We start from the raw sequence: 18,488 nt of genomic DNA on the forward strand, positions 1-18,488 counted from the left end.
AGACGGGTAAGATTCCTCAAGGGAGGAACAACCTAAGACAGGCACAGTCGCAGGGGGGCCATCAGGTGAGAATTTGGGGATCAACAGAGGTGAGGCTCAGAACCTCACCCCCCCTGCTTTGAGAGAAATCTTCTGCATCCGTGGATGTCTTGCTGCCCTTGTCTAGCCTGGATTAATACTTAGTCCATAGGCACACACCTGATCATCTGATCATCTACATTTGCCTTCTTACAGCACTAAACTATGTTTTCTACCTTTATCTTGCATCTACCTACCACTTCAGCATTTTATTAAAAATAAAAATAATAATAATAATAGGAGAAATGTGGGATCAACATATAAATCAAGTACAAAAATCAAACGAATATTCATATTTGACCTGATGGTTTATAGGTCATATTGCATGATCAAAACCGAAAGTTTCTGTGATGACTGCCCTTGTACTGTTCACCATGTAAGAATTTATTCACTATGTAAGAATTCGTTCACCATGTAAGAACTTGTTCGTTATGCTTCAGAAGATTGGAGACTGACGAGAATTAGGCTTGAGATGGATTAATGATTGTACATTGAGCGTTAACCCCCCTATACTGAATTTTATTGTTGTTAACAACCATTTGATCAATAAATATGAGAGATGCACTCTCAAAAAAAAAAAAAAAAAAAAAAAGATTTTACTCAACTTCAAAAAAAAAAAATGGTTAGGACTGTAAATTTTATGTTATGTATATTTTACCACAATTAAAAATAATTTTTAATTATATACTTTTTAAATCAATGAAAATTCTTCTACAAAATACCTGTGACCTGGATAAAGTTCTTCCTCTAAATTTGATTTGTTTGGCAAAACCATTTTGAGTTATCAAGGTATAAAAAATATTTTAAACAGTAGAATATGTCTTGTGAAATATATTTAATATAGCTTTATATTTGTTGGTCTATTTAATTCAGATATCCTCTAAAAATCTTCCCTCATAATTATTATTATTAATTTGTACTATAAGCAGAAAAATATTCTAACTCATTATCTTTTGGTTAGGTGAAGCATTTAAAAAGTTGATGGAAACTTCAAAATGTTGTTTATTTTTAGATAAAAAATAATTTTCTCTGAAGTTACATCACATGTAAATATATATTGAGTTCTTTTACCACTTATATAATTGCACATTCTTGTCTTTCACCTAGGCAAGAGCTTTGGCTTTATGCAGTCACAGGCTCTAAATTATCAGTTCATCCCATTAGAATTTATATAAGAGGATAATGTCAATGCATGCTAGAAAATGCATCCAGCACTTAGACTGAGATAATAGGTAATATACTGCAAGAATGAACCTGCAATATAGGCAATACAGAAGATTGAACAAAGTTTTGCTAGGTTCAGCAGTCTTGAAATATGTTTAGCTAAGATGTGTGTAGTTTACTTGACAGTAGCTTTATTAAGTTGTGTCTACATCAGAAAAAAAAAGTAATGGCACATGTGTTATCTAACAGCATAATTTTTCTGGACATGGTGCTTCATTTGTGCCAGCATTAGGTGAACAGTCTATAAAATCACTTAATGAAACTATACTTACTAGTCCAATAAAATCCTACTTTGTCCTTCTCATCATGAAAGTAAAATATTGTTGAATGGAGCTTCATAATGCTGCCCTTCTGCTTTTGCAAAATTATGTTATGTGTAAGGAACATAAGAAGCTGCAAAATTTTTTCCTGTTCCTCTAATTTCTTAGGACCTTAAATATTTAAAGGCTCAATTTTTAACTGGACTAACCATTAGAATAATTCCTTTATAAAAGAGATATGAAGGGATTTAGCAGTTTACCTTTTGCTCTGTGGTCCTTTTCTTTTTTCTTATTTGGATAATTCCTTGTTTTCCTTCTTTGAAAAGTTTTGGGTATAGTTAATCCATCTAAAAGTATGTTCATGGATATTTCTTTTTACATTTAGGGTATAAGTAGACGATGGGATTCTTATTTTTCCTGTTTGAAATGTTGAGCAAACTATATTTAAATATTGCCCTATTTTAATCATGACTGGCAATAGGGCAGGCAACCTATGCTATCTAAGCTATATCCATTGGTGCCATGGCATTTGAGTACACACCCACTGGGGAATTATCCAGTCAGTGAGCTGTAACTAGACATTATGACTCTAAGAGCCTATGAGAAGATAAAATATCTAGTACAAGTGTTTCTTAATAGAAAGCAAAAACCCTATGTACCCCACCATTGCCTACTAAGTGATGTGGCCTTTTATGGTAATGGGACAGACATAAACTATAAGGAGTCTACAAAACAACTTTAATGTAAAAAGGAGGCAGAAAAGAGATATTTCATCCAAATTTACTCTAAGTGTGCCTTGAAACTGTGCATGATGCCAGAAAACTTGGGGCTGTGTTATACTGTTTTGTTTTTTTAAATTTCTTACAGTGTAGATTGCTATCTGTTCTTATTTCATTAAACCCAGAAACCATAGAAATTACAATTCAAGAGGTTGGAGAAGAGAAAGAGGAGATATCCTAGAAACAGCAAACTACTTACTTCTAAAATTAGCTCACTTGTTTCCTAACCCCAGACCTGACTGTGTCACAACAATCAATGAAAATACCTGTTAAGTTGATTTCTGGGATACAGCAGAGAAAAAGCAAAAGCATGTATCCAAATGGTGTTATGTAATTTCTACCACAGCACAAATATCCATTTCTTCATCTTTTTTTATCCATCATAGGTATAACACTTAATTCCATTTGTATCAAAGAATATATGCTTCGTCAATTTTCCACAGTTAACTGCTAAGTTATTTCTTTCACTAACTTTTAATTGTTTTCCCTTTGACCCATGGTTGAAAATTTGCCTTAAGTTACAATGTTTTGAGTCACTTCAAAATCACTCAAAGATATTTCTAAATAAGTACTGATGTTGGCAAACTGTATGCTCAAGGTCACTGGATTACCATTAGAAAGGCTCCAGTGGTCACTAAAAGCTTCCTTGTGACAGCAACCATATGTGTCGGCTGTCTAGAAGCAAAGATGGAGAGTGCCTGCCTATTTCTGTAATCCTCTGTCTCCTGATGATACTCAAGAGCTCTCATGCTCAGAACCTTGGACTACAAACCCATGGGGGACTGAATGGCGAGCATTTGACATGATGAATTATACTCTGCAAGGCTGCAAATTGCTCCACAAATTACTCCAAGGCGTTACCTTCGAGAAAAAGTTTATATTCACATACAGATAAATGTGTCTACCTTGAAATGTTTGGAAAAATAAATAATTTTAACTAAGTAAATTGTTTAAGTATATTTTATCAAGAAAACCAAGAATGTTAAACAACAGCAATATAAAAAATGCAAAATACTTAAAGTTTATAAACTAGTATCAATTTAAGGTCACAATATTCATGGAAATCATGAAAGATTTGGTTTACCTTCCAGAGGAAAAATAATCTGTCATTCCATTTTTTATTGAAAACTCTATGTCTCCTGTGTGTACGTGCATGCATATGTGTGTGTGTGCTATTTATGTAAGGTTTATAATGTAAAATGAAGTTTTTATTTTTTGTTTTTGCTTCTTTTCTTTGAATCATGAACATATAAGTAAATCATTACAGGAAGATGGGTTAAATTTACCTATCTAATGCCTTTGGTTTAGTATCAAGAACTATATTAAAATATCTGTCACATAAAAGTATTTATTCACTCAGCATCTATTCTTACTTCCCAGAATAGCACTGGTGTTGGATGTTTTCACTTGTACGTCTCCTTTATATTCCAAAACAATTCTTGAATTTTGAATTATTAACCATCATGGTAGAAATGGGAAAACAGGTTTAGACAACTGTTTAGTAATCACCCAAGGCCATACAAGCAGTAAGTGGCAGTGTTTTCTAATTCCAAGCTTCATGACCATTCCCACTGACACCATTCCATTAAATAGATTGGTATATGTTTTTAATCTATGTATATAATTAAAGGCTAAAAATCTCTTGACTACTAAGTCAAGGACAAGAAAATACTCCTATAAAAATCAATGGTTAGGCCTGAGATATAGAATTAACTCAATTTTTCTTTTTGTTAATTAAAGTAAAATACAAGACAAATGTATTGAACATTCAATTACTTAGCTTTAATACTTGGGAGCTGATGGTACACTTGTGACTTTTTTGCTTAGGTAACTATAACTGATGGTGCCTTTGTTCTCACTGATTGACATGTTTCATACTTGACAGTTGAACAACTTAAGGACAAAGTCAGTCATTGATTAGCTGTCATCTCATTTCCTTGTCCCATGAAAGACTGAATAACATTTGCATTTCAAATTATTCAATGTTAGACAAAGGAATCACATAATAAAAAGACTTTTAACAAATATACTAAATGAAAAAGCATTAATAATTAAGTACACTGATCCATTAATAATGAGAAAACTTTTAATGAAATCATTACTTGTAAACAAGCAACTTCAAAAGGACAAAGAATGAATATATATGGGCTAAAAGAAATTCAAGGTGATCTTGGTAAATTATGTCATCATCTTTATCAAATCATAGCACAATTTACTAACAAAGGAAAATAATGATGTTCCCATATATTTAATATTTGATTAAATAACAAATTCTGTTTACAAATGGAAAATACATTTTGCATCTCATAAGGATAATATTAGAAAAGAAATGCAAGCTATAACTAAATAATACATAAATGGTATGCATTTTGCATATGGTATTGACTAAATAAATCATTTTTGATTCAATACTATTAATTGTCATTGTCAATATGTTGAGGTATAATAATATAGTTTCATCAATGTTTCAAAATGAAACATTTTTTAAATATCATTGACTTTTAAAGAGATTTTTCTGGGTTGTATTTCATTTTGTTTTTAAACTAAACACTTTTAAAGTACTTCCTAAAAAAAAAAAAAACGTGTTGCTTGCCAGAATTCTTGTTAAGTTACCATAATACCCATTAAACATGGTTAAGGCCACATTTATTACAAGGGCCTGTTTTCATGTATTCTTCTTTAAGAATGAATACCCAATCTTTATTTGTCTATTCCATGGTATCTTAAACCAGGTTCACCAAAATCTAATATAGGAATGAGAATTCATGTATGAGTAATTTATCAAGAAATTTTTCTAATAATGAGACTAATCAAGATGGGAAGCTGGACAGGGAAGAATCCAAATGAGTGGAAATTCAAGGAAAGTTCCATCTACAGCCAGATTTTATGAGGAGATGAGAATGCAGTTCTGAAGCACAAATTGTACATCAAAATTTGGCTTCTATTGAGAGAAAACAGCTGGGTTTTTATAGGCAATCAGTAATTGGATTTGAGTTGATAGGGTGGATTGTAAACTTCCAAGCAATTTCATTTCTTTGTCATACAGGCAACACAGTTCCAACAGCCCAAACACAGTTTTCAGAAAAATATTATAGATTAAGATGCAAATCACAGTAAAGATATGGGATCAATGCATAAAAACTATAGCAAAGCTATGAGGAGATTGGCGGGGGTGGGGGAGTATCAGTAGTATTTTCCATGCATGATATGCTCAAATTCAATTTTGATACATATTCTATGCCATCTAATCTAATACCAAAGAGCAGGTCTCTTAATAATGATGAAAGTGTAGTTAGGTTTTTGGACCTCAGTCTCTGGTATTATCTATTAGAAGGCACATGCAAACTTTGGAACTTTCATTCTATTATTATGAAACTACTATATCATTTCAAGTTCAAGGGATGCCAAACAAAACAACTAATCTGATGATAGATTGACGATAGATGTTATATATTCATACATATACCAAATATATAGATACATAGATTTATTACCAGGATTGGATTTTATGCAATTGTGGGAGATGATTAATCAGTTTATACACAGCCATTACTTTTTCATTTGGTGCTGGGCCTGAGTCAGCGTGGTAGATAATGGGGAAGGAAAAATTACGGAAGCCAACAAAAAATGGAGCCCCTGAGAATGATCTCAGATCCATTTTGGTCACTTGCTGTCTCAAAACCTCCACCATCAATGATGAGTGATCTACAGGAGAACCTGGCACCATTTGTTGTGAATCTAAACATGCCTCTGAAAGAAGATAATGGAAAACTTCCAGAGGAGCTGGGAGAGGTGTAAGTCTGGCTGCTGCCCATGCAAACAAGAAAAGACAGAAAATCAAGGAAAACAAGTGCGAACTGCTCTAACACATGACCCTGCACTGAATTTCCTGGCACGAAAAGAGTATTTCTGATGCTTCAACACCACATTTCAAATGTTCTGTAACTCATCTGTGTGGCTACTTCTCCATAAGGATAGAATCTCAGGAAACAGCCCATCCGCCATTGCTAAATCAACACAGTACAAATCCACAACCGTTCTGGATATGCCAGTCTGAGCCTTAGAAAAAGAATAATTTGTTAGATGATCTCATATATTTTGAATATACCTTCTCAGATTCTGATTTAAGAGAAAGATCTTATCTAATTTAATATTGAAAATATTTATTTAAGAAAAATGGACACACAATAGCTAACAGTGTAAAAAATAAGAGCAGCTGAACATGAATGGCAGGAATGCCCAGTGGTATGATATAATGTAATACTTGAGAGCCATATTTTCAAAAACAGTATTACTCTTTGCCTTAGAGTAATTAATTCACACATTATTCCTCTATTTGTATTTATAAATATTTGCTATAGCTTTGTTTGTGAATATAGAGATTCATGTGCTCTTATGAACACATCTTGTGGAAATCATATCCATAAGTCTCAAGTCCACTGATAACATGTGGGGAAGCAACAGTGAGAATGTGGAACTTGCAAGATTAATGAGGAAAAAATAGGTTAGAAACCAGAAATACCAGTGCTTTGAATGTCAGAAATATGTTAACTGATCTTCCCAAAATCAACAAATAAAGCCCCCTCCAAAGATATATAGTGCTGACATGTGGCAGTTTCCACTATAAATCATTGATGTCCCAAATCCTTCACAAGATAGAAAAACTCCTTAGTTTAAAGCCCCTGATAATTTGCTTTATTGTATGATAACTTAACAGTATTTCCTTAGTACTTGAACATTTGTTTTGTGCTTCTTTATTTGTGTGCTTTTTAGATGCAACAATGCTTTCAGAAGAAAAATAGAAATGGAAATTATCTATATGATTTATTTTAGTGAATGAAAGTTAAAATAAATTTAGGAAATATATGTAAGTTCAAATATCCAATATATTACCTTATGATAATACAGGCATTATTGCTGGACTTTATATTATAAAGTACATTTAAAAAACTTACAAAAAATTAGAAAGAAGATTAAAATACATTGAATTTTCTATTGCATTTATAAATAGAAAAAACATCATAATAAAACAATAATTTTGCTGAATGCTCTATTTTTTCAAGGAAAGCAAGACTTTTTATAATTTTAGTTTCCTGGCATTGAATAGATGTTCAAAACTGCCTTTTGAGAAAAATCAAGGCCTCAGGATTTCTTTACAATTAGTACTTGGATTCCATAAAAAGGGTTTTTATGTGTGTGTCAGTATTTAAAAGTAGACATGTATTTCAAGATATACTCAAAGGAGCATTTAGTGAATAATTATGATATTCATTTTTTAGGATTTTTTAAATATGCAGACTTAAACTAAGTAACTATTTTGCATATTTAAAGCACAACTAAATTTTTTTCAAAATCTGATTCAAGGTAAAAATGCTATTTTCTCTATAAGACCTTATGATTTCCCACATGTAATTGTTTAACAAGAAATTATATGTCATTGAGATACATTAGATAGCTAAGTTATACTTGGAAAGCTGTGGCAATAATAATAAATACTGAATAGAGCTAATGAACTTATATTATCATACATATAATATAAATAATACATATAACGGCAAAAAAAAACATATACAATAATTTTAAGGGTAGAGAAGAGTTCCTGGTTTGGAGAAACCTGGTATAGAGATGCTTGATATAATATGATCATTTCAGGGTTTATGAATCAAGTCTCATAGACACAATATGGTCATTTTCAGGTTTTTTCATGCAAATTTAAACAGGAGGAAGTGGCTCTTCAATCTAAATTAATGGAAATAATGAAGGAAACATATACATGTACATTTCAAGTCAGATAAGTGTGAGATGCAGCATTTTACATAAGTTAAAGCAAAAGAAAATTGTTCACATTCCTCAAAATTTCAGTATCTAATGTATTTTGCTAGAACTGTATGTACTCAGCTATTATCAAGCAACCCTTTCTGTATTTAGAATATCAAAAATCTCAAAACATACCACTAAGTTGTCATCATTATTTGTGACCTGGTTAAAACCTGGTGTCCTGCACATGGGCTAATCCATTGAAACCACTGCAACTCAAATTTCTCTGGTGTAAAATAAACAGATTAGATTTGATGAGACCTACTGTCTACCATCTATAACACAATTTACAGAGTAGTTTTTAGAATGAGGAACACAGATTCTTGCTGATTCTGAAATATTTTGAATTTGGCAAGTAATTCAAACTTCTACGAGATTTGATTCATCTACCTTGAAATGGGAAATGATAAAGTGGGTAATGTAACAACAAACACATGTTGAATTTAATTTATTCTTAACAAATTATCTCATTTAGTACCAAAAAATCTTAAAATGAAAATACAGTTAACACAATTTTGAAAGTGAGGCATAAATATCTAATTTCCAACTTATTAAAATTCCTAATAATAAATTAACCTTTCCTTGACTCAAAGGTAATTCTTTCACAAAAATGGCAAATCGTTTACTTACCTAACAGGATCAAATCAAGTCAAAGTACTTTTAAACTATAATTCACTTTCACACATTAAAAATGTTTATTTATGCATAGCACAGTTAAATCCAAAATACTAAGTCTATGTCTAATGAGGCAATGTTTTCAACATGCAGTTTTCTAACAAAATAATGTCAGGATTCCTAAATAATCAAAAGGTAATGCAGCTTATAGGGTCTACTGTGTCAATCATGTATTCTGTTAATGTAGTACACTAAACATAATGGACCACATGCTAGTTTCCAAACATCTTTTCACTTATGAAATTTTTTTAAGATTACATTTCACAAGTAAATTATAAGCTATGGTAATTTGAAAGTAGAAGCATACACCATGTAAGGGCTTATGTAAGACCACCAAGTGTTTAAAAAAGGAATTATACTCTGGGAATTTTAAGCTGTGTTTACATGATATGCTTTGTAAATGTCACATACTGTTAGACATGTGACAGTGAATAAAATGATCAAGTAGTATAAATGAAAAATATCAGCCTCAAATCAGAAGTAGTAAGTACCCAATCTGGAACACCAGATGGAGAATTAACTGCAATTCAATTATCTATATTAAAATGACTCTTAGGTGCAATTGAAAAAGATACAACATAAAAAAAAGAATAAATTGACCATATGTAGCTGGTAAAAAAAAAGATTTGTCAATGCAAAATGAATGACTGTTATACAGAAGGCATTTGTTTTGCCATGGGAGATATTTATGAGAGTGATTGTAGCCATATTGTATTGCTATAATGAAAAAGACATTGTATTGTTTTGGTAAATTTGTGATTTGTCCTTTCCTAATTCAAGCAATTAGACAAGGAAAAGATATTTTTACATAAAACAAATTTTGTTTCTTTACATATTCCATTTGAATTTTGTAGTGAATATATTGGGAGTACAGTTCACAGACAAAGAATTAATATAACCTATAGAATATGACAGGGAATATTTAGAATCAGAAATTTCAGGCTGTGATAGAAATGAGTTGATTTTGATGCTTATAAGGTGGATAATGATTAATTGAATTGAAAGTGTACAATTATAGTATGGGTGTGGGTAAATTGGGATTGGTATTCATATAAAATAAATGGAAGTATGAATTTAACAGCATATCTGAGAGCAGTTTGGAAGCAATGATAATATTATAACATGTTCATTTACTTTAGATCAGCAACTCCATTTCTGGGAAGCTATCTGTCAGAAGTATGCTTCATTACCTGCAGTGATATATGTAGATGGGTGTTCATTATAACATTATTTACAATGAGTAAAGATTAGAAAAAATGAGCTATCTCTGGGTAGTAGTGAATGTCTTGAAATAAAAACTAACAGAAGAGGAGACAGTCCAAGATGGCAGAGGAGGAAGTCCTTGAACTCACCTCCTCCCATGGACACACCAAACGTAAAGCTACATATGGAATAATTCCTGCTGAAAAATAATTCAAAATTAATTGAACAGCTCTTACCACAACAAGGCATAAAAGAGCCAAATTGTGATGGGTAGAAGAGGCAGAAATCTACCCAGCACTCTTCCCCTGCATCCCTGAAGCCATGGGATGTGCTTCCACAGGCATACCCTACCTACAGCCCTCTACTGTGGCCTTACTAAAGCCATCAGGCAAGTACAGTCCACACAGGGGACATCACTCAATCTCCTGGCCCTGGTGGTCAAAAAGGCTTACATTGATGGGTCCCATGAGACTATAACAATAGAAAATAGTTATGGGCAGGCTACCACACTCAGGGCACTGCACAGACAGCAGACTAAAACACACCACAGTCTGCCTGTGAAAAGCACCCATCTACTTGTCCTGGAGCTTCAACCTCAGGAACAGGATTCAGGTTTGCCACACATCTAGAGGATACAGAAGCACCATAAGGGAACATAGGCAGTGAGACACCATTTTAAATCCCCCTTGGTCCCACTACAGCTTTCTGGTGTTTTCAGAAAGGAGTTTATACACTCAAAAAAATAAAAAAGCAGTTGTAAAAATCAAAGCCCTGATTTTTACAACTATTGCTTAGGGGACATCTCTAGATCTCCTAGTCTGGAGATCAATGAGGTTATGACTTCGTCCTACAGGACTGTATTTGCATACTTTAAAAGCTGCTGCCTGAGGATCTGGTTTTCGCTGGACTAAAACTAGGTTCTGACGGAAATCACTCTCTTTGAAACACTGGCAGGTCTTTAGATACCCTCAACAACTGGAACCTATCAAGAATAAACCAGGCTACTTAGAAAATCACAAAGTTTAAGATACAATCAAGCTAAGACAAGGAAATAAAATAAGGTTTATCTCCTACACAAGGCCACTCCTTCAAGATTGGGAGAGGTTGCTGTTTTGCCTAATACATAGAAACAAGCAACAGGAGTCCAACAAAATACAGAAACAGAGGAATATGTTCCAAATAAGAGAACAAGAAAAAACTCAGTAAAGAATTAATGAAACAGAGATAAGTAATAAAGAGTTTAAAGTGATGGTAATAAAGGTGCTAACAGAACTCAAGAATGGATGAATACAGAACTTCAACAAAGAGAAGGAAAATAAAGAAAGTGCGAAACAGAAGTCACAGAGCAGAATACAATAGCAGAACTAAAAATATACTAGAAGAGTTCAACATCAGACTAGATGAAGCAAAAAGAAAGGATCTGTCACCTAAAAGACAAGGCAGTGGGACTTACTCAAATAAAGCAGAAAAAAAAATTTAAAGAGTGAAAATAGTTCAAGGGACTGTGGGTAAAATTGTAATACTTCCAGCATATCTCACCTGATTTTTAGTGTATCTGCATATCAACAAGTGTTCCTCAGGGGAGGAGAAGGTAATTCATCTCCATATCAGTGGGTAATTACCTGGGTGACTACGGGCTTATCTGAACCTGAGAGGTTAGGGGGAGGGTTGGTTTGCTTCTGCCAGAGCAGGAAAGAGAAACAGTCCCAGACTGCAGTTTGTAAGCAGCAAGTGGGTTTTAAACTTTATTTCTCCCTTGACTGATTTTGGTTTTAGAGGTATTTTGCACTGGGATTTCCTTTCCCTGGAGTTACAGGGACCTACAGTATAACATCAAGTAGAATATCATCCACATTATAGGAGTCCAAGAAGGAGAAGAGAGAGAGAAAAGGGCTGAAAATTTATTTGAAGTAATAATAGCTACAAACTTCCCTTACCTGGTGAAGGAAACAAATGTCCAATGTCAGGAATCCTAAAAAGTTCCAAATTAGATGAACTCAAAGAGATGCAAACCAGATATATTATAATTAAAATTTCAATAGTTAAAGATAAAGGGAGAATCTTAAAAGCATTGAGAAAAACAATTGTTTACATTCAAGGTAGCTCCCTAAAGAAAGTTCTAAGAATATTGTATCCAGCAATCTTACTATTCAGAATCAAAGGAGAGATGATAAATTTCCAAACAATCAAAAGCTTAAGGAGTTCAGCACCACCAAATCAGCCTTACAAAAGACGTTAAAGGGACTTCTCTACACTGAAAAGATACTAAAAGCAACTGGCCATTGTAGACCATCAGAGAATATTGGTGATTGTGCTGGTTATCCATTTATTGTCTTTTTCTTGACTTTTTGATGACTTTGTGAAATGGATCTGGGTTCTTTAAATATTTCATCCTTTGGGAGTTGGTCCTGAAACTTTGAATCTGGAGGGTACTAAAGAGACATTGCAGGAGGGAGACGTTTTGCTTTCTGGTTCTGCTTCTTCTGCATTCATGTTTTTGTCCAGCACCAGGCTCCTGCAGCACTCAAGGTTTTCCCAGTTCTAGCTCCTGCAGTCAGGCAGCCAGCAGGACCCATGGCAGGTAGTTTCCCCCAGTACCTCCTTTCCTTTCTTGGTCATTCCCATTATGAAATTTTGCAGCAGATTTTCTTAATGAATGGCTTTACTCAGCCATTCTCATGAATGCTTTACTCAGCGTTATAGGCATCCTACTTCCAGCAAATGCCTGAAGGCAGAAAATGCCAGCAAGTTCTGCCAGGACAGCATCACTGTGATTGTTCTGTCATCCAACAAGGTAAGTTCTATCCTTGCCAACAAGGTAAAGATCTCAGTCCTGAAGGTCTAGTGGGGAAACTGTAACTTTGGCCCCTCATCTCAACCCTGGGGTATCAGGGTATCGGCTGCTGCTTATATCTGATATGCTCATACTTTTTAGAGATCACTTACTTCCTAATACCCAGTTCCTTTTTACTCCAATATGATGGCATAGTTAATAATTTTTCAATGTTAATCTTTTCCTGTTCAAATTTCCATGTGGCTTTCATTTCCTCTTTGGAGCCAGATTAATAAGTAAAGTTTAGTTTGAGTCTTAGGAGTTAAAGCCTAATTGGAATTATTAGACAGAAAGACAGATATGAGTGGGATGAAAAGAGAGTGGGGCCCACCAAGAACTCAGGGAGTTAATCAGATTAAGCCAGAGAGCCGGAAAGGATTCGTACCCTTTGCATGTGAGTTCATTCCGCATGCTCTGAATCTGGGCTGACATTGAGATTTGTTCTAGCTAATGCAGGTGAGATAGGGCAGAGACAAGGCACAAGCACTATGATTAATTTTCCTAAAAAATGCTGAGGTTAACATAATAAGAACAAGAGAAACTTATCTTAAGGCTAAAATTCCACTTTTGAAAGAAAATTAGGAAGTTAGACTCTGCCAACTTACTTTAAGCCAAAGCAAGTAGTATTAACTGATGTGTTCCCAATACTTGGGAGTGGTCACTATCTTAGGGAGGAACAAAAGGTTTGCCTTACTGAATTACCTAGAGGACTGGCTATGGACAATGGCATATTGTCTATATGTCAATGTGTCCTATTTACCAGAGATAAATGTCATGAGACCACCTGAAAAGCCTATGCCCCTTGACCCTTTATCTTTATTCTTGAAAGCCTTAAAAGATAGAATTCTAAGCCCTTCACCCTGCCTCCTCCTCTCTGAGGTTGCCCACACTCCCCTTTCTTGCAGTGTGTATTTTCAAAAGACTTCTTACTGCTCCTTATTACACTTTGTCTCTGTGCTCTTCCCAGTGGTGTCTTTGTCACTTTGCTATTTGTTCTATTTTCCAGACTTTAGTCTTCACTCTCCCTGTACTACTCCAGATAAGCAAGTAAACCTGCCTTTAATCTACCTTGACTCTAGCCCGTTCCTCCCTTAGAATATATTCAAATAAAATTTCATTCTGTTTCCCTACTGTGTCTCTGCCCTTCAGTTCTTTGTTGTGATGGGGACTGAAGAGAATACTCACCACCCCAACAGAATGGCCTGAAGAAAAACTGGCAGATGAATAATTGGAGAACTGAGCATAAATAGCTCTAGGAAAAGTGTTTTACTCTGAAAGGGAGCAAAGAAATGTGTCATGAGACATAAGGGTGTAATGGTTCAAATGAAAAACTTCCTTTTACACTAGTGAAGCGACAGCACTGTTGAGGCAGGAGGTAACCAGTGGGATAGGTAGAACCGGATGTATTGTTTTGGTGGAGATCAGAAAAGCAGGATGCTGACATCAGCTATTGTGGTCCGCCAGCCAAGCATGACATGTAAGAAACCAGTAAGAAACCACTCCCTAGAATAGCCAGCCTGAGAGACAATGGAAATTTCTGATTTCAGCCCATTCCTAGCAACAAGTCCTAGGAAACTGTAAATCCAGGTAGAGGAAATCCCTGGGCAAAATACCTCTAAAAACCAAAATCAGTCAAAGGGATAAATAAAATTTAAAATCTGTTTATTGCTTACAAACTTCCTTCTCTCTTTCCTGCTCCAGCAGAGGCAAAACTGGCCCTCCCCCTCACCTACAAACTTCAGTCTGGGGCCATCTCTCTCCTCTGCTCTGGAAGAAGCAAGCCAGCAAGTAAGCCAGCCCCCTCCCCTTAACCTCTCAGGTTCAGAGGCGCCCTCGGTTGCCTAGGTAATTACCCATTCATACAGACATGAACTTCTCTCCACCCCTGAGGAATGATGCAAATGCCCTAAAGTCATACTTTTCTCCACCCTTGAGCATCTGTTGATATGCAGATGTACTAAGCCAGGTGAGACATTCTGGAAATATTACAATTTTACCCACAACAACCATGTGGACTTCCTCCTTTCCAGTGTTTATAATCCCCTAGACACCAGCCACCCAAATGTCTTCTGATTAGCAGGATCATTTCTCTTTTTACCCCTCATTAAAAGCTTAGCAGGTTGTTCTGTGCTCTTGTCTGTTGGCTTCATTTTTCATTGCCTCAAGATGTTGGGAAAAAACAGCATTTCAGCCCATAACGTTATCATAACGCTACACTAAAGACTAACAACCACTACTTAAATAATTCAAATATTTGCATTGGGGAATTTATCTAGTAGGAAAAATAAAATTTTGTTTATTGAAATTGAATGCATAGTCCCATGAGAACATAGTTAGAATATGCATCTATATGTCAGAAAAAAACGTAAAACATTTAGGCAAGTCCCTATATAACTCAAACAAAAGATATGATTACTAAATCTGGATAAATAATTCAAAAGTAATTGTCATGTGACCATAGATACTTGGGTTAGTAACTGCTGAAGACCTGGGGTCTAAAATAGGAGACAGTAAATACTTGATGGATCAGTAGAAAGAGTCTTGGAGGTTTGGATTCTATCTTTAGCTGCACCTTCCTCAGCTTTTCACTTTAGTTTTCATGTTTTGACAAAACATCCAAGTTAAACTACAGTAAATAAAATCAGTTAACAATTTATTATCTTGAAGCACTGCTATGAAATATATTTTCCAGTGAAGAAAGAGAACCTTTATAAACTTTCTGTCCATAAGCAAATTTTATAAAGATCACTCCTAGTTTAGAAAACAAAAGTTTAGGTTTTGATCCAAGAGATCCTGTCAGTGAAAAGAGGAAACATACAATAAGAGTTTTCAGTGCTAAATAAAAGCCACTTGCTAAAAGCATCAGCCTTCAGAATGTTGATAACAGCAAGGGATAAGTAAGCAATTCAGTTTGGTCTCCTCCAACATGGAAACCCTTCTCCTAAAACCCTTGACAAATTTGCACCTACTATTAGGGAACAGTATTTTCTTTTTACCACAGGTGAAATAACTCAGCTAATCTTAGAAGGGAGCTATTAAAAGTTGTATCACATAAGTCATCTTTACTGAATGAAAAAATAGCTTATTTATTTAAGACAATTCATCAGAAGAATAGGTATTTCTGAAAGCATATCTGTTCAAACAAAATGATATTCTGTATTTGGATATTTTCAGTGTGAGAGCAAATTACATTAATTTTATAAAGTGATTCTTGGTTCTTGGTTTTCCCCATGCTAATCTGCAAATGTAAATACACCAAAATGTACCACAATTAAATCTGAATTTTCCATTTAAATATATTCCATGCTATTTCCAAAACACATTTAGAAATAATATGTAAAGTCAAACATTTTCTTTACCACTGCCATCAGAGTTTAGGCCACCACAGTATCTTACTTACACTTGTAATTAGCTTTTTAATTAGGCTTCCTATTTTCCATTTTGTCTCATATAGTCCATACTCTCTACCAAATAAAAATTCACTTTTACTGAAGATAGCAAATGATGCCAATTCTCTGCTCAAAATAATTGGCCAACTCTCTCAGAATCTGATCTAAAATCATCATATGCCTTGAAATACAAGATGGTATTTCCTCAGTCTCTCTGTCTGTATCGTTTACCAGTCTTCCTCTTACAGGGATGGATGATCTCTTCCCAGTTCCAAAACATACAAAGATTGCCCTCGTGCCTGCGGGCTATAGTATGCAATATTCCTTTAGCCTGTGAAACTTCTCCTTTACAGATAGCATGATAATCTTCTCCTTCAATTCAATCAAGTCCCTTCCCAAATACGATCTAATCAAAGAAGCCACCTCCTAACAGTTATCTGAAACAGTAATCCCAACCCTCCATCCACATTATTTTTTCTCTTCTAACAAACTTGTATTATATTTCATGCCCCTTACCATCCCTTGGAATATTTTGATCAAGATGAACAGTAGTTCTTCATTTCTTAATTTTAATTTACTATTTTGTGATATATATATATATATATATATATATATATATATATATATGTATACACACACACACACATATATATATATATATATATATATATATATATATATATATATATATATTATATGAATTAAGTCTTCATGAGGCCAGGGACTGTTCCTGTAAGGTCTTGAAAATTGTACACCTTCAATTTATATTATGTTATGCTGAATAAATAAATAAATGTCTATTTCCTAATTCCTTGGAATCTGCTTTGTCAAGTGATACATTGGAATGGTTACACACAGAGAACCTCAAAATAAATATAGCAAGTTAAAGGACACTACAGAGTAGCTATAGAAAAACTAATCATCCAATAAAGGAGACATTAGAATCTTTATAATTTTAGTTATTATATTTGGTCTGTGATCATTTCATGTTAACTTTTTCATGTCATGGGGTAGTGATTGAGATTATTTTGATGGATTTAAAATTTTTTTAATAAATGTATTTTTAGATTTATTTAAATATTACATAATAATTATATTAAATAAATACATAAATATTTAAAATCATTTTATTTTATAAAAGGGGCATATTTGTATGGATTTGTGTTTTATTTTATGGATATGCTATTATTCCAGCACGAGTTGTTGGAAAATCCTTCCTTTTCTTATTAATTTCCTCTAGCTCAATTTTCAAAAATAGATTGTCATATTAGTGTGTGTCTACTTTACGACAAATTCCTTTGTTCAGAGACCATCTTGTGTACCATTTTGCCATAGTACAGAGAGAGGTCTGTTACTGTGGCTTTATATTAAGTTTTGAAATCATTAAGCATAGTAAATTTTGAAGTAACTATTCTTTTTCAAATATTTTTTAATTCAACTCACTTGCAAATAACTGAATGATATATATTGAATTATCCCTGATAACACTCTTCTTTTGACTAAGAAGCAAAAACAAAGAAAAATAAACCCTAATAAGCAAAAGTTCAGTAATGATGCCCGTAAACACAGAATCCATAAACACAGTTTCCATAAATGTTGTAATGCATTATTGCCTTTCTTCTTCAAAGGGAGTTTGGGGCAGGTAGGAAACAACGAGATCTGAACAGGCCGTAAATGATGGTATCTGTAATTGGTGTTAGAATCATTGTCAGTAGGACAAGTCAATAGATCAGCTATTTCTGAATAAAATTTCACTGCACTTTATAAAATGAGTATCACCACTACTCCACTGCTACATTGTCTTGACCCTGATTTTCCCAGTTCAAAATATACTCACTTGACTCAAATTCAGCCTGTTGAATGTCAGGGATTAAACTGATGGTAACTATCACAAGGATAGCAACAGAGTTACCGTGGTAATCATTGTAAACATAATAGAGATTCCAATCTACTTCTGACTTCAACTGTCCAATTAGATAAATTATCTATCAGTGTCTCAGTAAAGGCTATGTCCAACTATTTTATTAGTGAGCACACTCTCAGAGAAGGTAAAAAGTCAAAGGAATTGAAGCAACAATGAAGTTGAGACTATTTAAACATATATTTTCAAGCCATCCCTAAGTCAGTGTGATGGATTGCTATAGCATGCAATTGGGCCTGATAAAAACCAATTAACTGAGACATACAGAAAGCCAACAAGCACATGAAAAGATGCTCCACATCACTGATA

This window comes from Manis javanica, chromosome 14 (assembly GCF_040802235.1).
Source record: "Manis javanica isolate MJ-LG chromosome 14, MJ_LKY, whole genome shotgun sequence".
NCBI lineage: Eukaryota > Metazoa > Chordata > Mammalia > Pholidota > Manidae > Manis > Manis javanica.